This window comes from Teleopsis dalmanni, chromosome 1 (assembly GCF_002237135.1).
Source record: "Teleopsis dalmanni isolate 2A chromosome 1, ASM223713v2, whole genome shotgun sequence".
In the NCBI taxonomy this organism is placed as follows: Eukaryota; Metazoa; Arthropoda; class Insecta; order Diptera; family Diopsidae; genus Teleopsis; species Teleopsis dalmanni.
In genome coordinates, this window is record NC_051846.1 from 223,993,258 (window position 1) to 223,995,370 (window position 2,113).

Sequence of the window (2,113 nt, forward strand, 5' to 3'; positions counted from 1 at the left end):
TTAAGCGTAGTCGTGTGAAGATTACTTTGGTATTTCACTTAGAATTTTATGTAATATTTTTACATTCCTTAAATGTGGATTAAGTAATTAAATTTTTAATGTTACACTTTATAATTAATTAAGATTATGTTTGCATATAACAGAATACATTTTTTTTCACAAATATCTTGTTTTCAGTTGTTTAATTTCAATTTTTACAAAGATACATTTTTTTTTTCATAGATTCTATTTCATAAGATCTAATAATTCATGAGCTTATTGTGTTTAGAAAGTTTATGCTCCTATGCGCTTAACTTGAAGCCTTTACGATTATGATTGCCTTGTTGTTACTTTTCTCATTTCCAGTTAAATGAATAAAATTTGTAGATATTCAATTATACAATTTGGAATTTGTTAATTTTTTAGCAATTCGTCCGATTTAAATAAAATAGCTTATAAATTCGCGCTTATACATTGAAGTTACTTACGCGAAAATCTGCACTGTATTTTATACATATATAAGTCTTACCCTCTCTGGTACATCAGGACTGCTTACAATGTCCAGCGATGATTATCAGAAACACCAATCAATTCAAGCTTTGCCACGTATCGGAGAAAAAGAGACACCCAAGCCGCACCACGTCTTTTGCTTGTGGTGTCAACACGTTTATACGTTCGAACGAGCACGAGTACAAAATCTTTTAATTGACCACTGTTAAAGCCGTCAATTATTTCTTTTATACTGTGGCTATTAACACTATTATCCCGTTTCGCGCCGTGTCGACAAAACTATTTCAATTTTTTTTTTGTTTCTTTATATGTTATAAAAGAAAATTACACAATTTTAAGAATTTTATTTCCACTGGTTAAATTAATATTAAAGTAGTTTTAATTGTTATATAAAAAATGCAAAGAAAACTTTTTTTTTTTTTTATTTATTTAAAAAAAAAAACTAAGTAATTAACACCACCGGTACGATGCGTTGCGTTCAACATAACCACGAGCCAAGAGACAGAAACTCCTCCGCTTGCGCCTTTTATTCTCCTTTTTTCTAACTGCGTCGAGTGGACTTTTATGCTAGCCGTTGTTCGGTCAATGCCCTCAACATTTCCCCTCATCAGGTATTCTGTTGGTTTCTTTTCAGGCTTCTGAAAGCTTTAAACTGCACTCACAGCTTTTTTCCCTTTTATTATCCGCTGCAACATTTTTACGATCAACCGAAAATGTACAAAGCACATGACAATGACATTTCTTATTTTCTCTAATTTTGTTTTGATTATTTCTATTTTTACAATGTGGTTCATGTGGTTCGCGAAAAGTAATTTAAATTTATTTTAATTAATATTATTCGAATTAAATTAATTAAAATAAATATTCACAAGGGTGTTTCACGGTATGTATAATATTCTTGTATAACACCAAATTTAATTTTATGTATTTTCAGACTTTGCCAATCGTACACGTTCTGTTGATGCGGGGTGGGCTGTTGCGGTTTGGTGTAGCGTATGGTGATGCTGTATAGCGAAAGGTTATTGCTTTGTTGGAACCAATTGTTGTTGGGCTACGGAACCCACGATGTTGTAACACTTAAATTGCCACAAATTTTAATCGTTACAATCACTAACATAATTAATTGCATGCTCAAGCTAGGTAAATTTCCTAAGTTCTGGAAGCTGGCCACAGTCATTGTCTTCCCAAAACCGGATAAGAACCCACAATTCCCGCAGAACTGGCGCCCCATAAGCCTGCTATCAACCATAGGAAAACTTGCCGAAAGGGTAATTCTTAGCAGATTAAATGATGTAGTGGCTTCACGCAATATACTCCCTGACGAACAATTTGGCTTTAGGAATGACCTGTCCATGGAGCTTCAACTGGCTAGAACGACTCAAATGATCCAAACAGCCCTTAGTAGAAGAGAGTCAACTGGAATGATCATTTTTGATATTTCTAAAGCTTTTGACAAGGTCTGGCATGATGGTCTGATAGTTAAAATGTCTCATCTAGGTGTTCCAGGCAGACTAACTAAGATCATCGGCAGCTTCCTACGTGGGAGGTCCTTTCGCACAAACATCAACAACGTTCTCTCGTCAGTCCGATCTATAGAAGCAGGGGTTCCTCAGGGATCGCCACT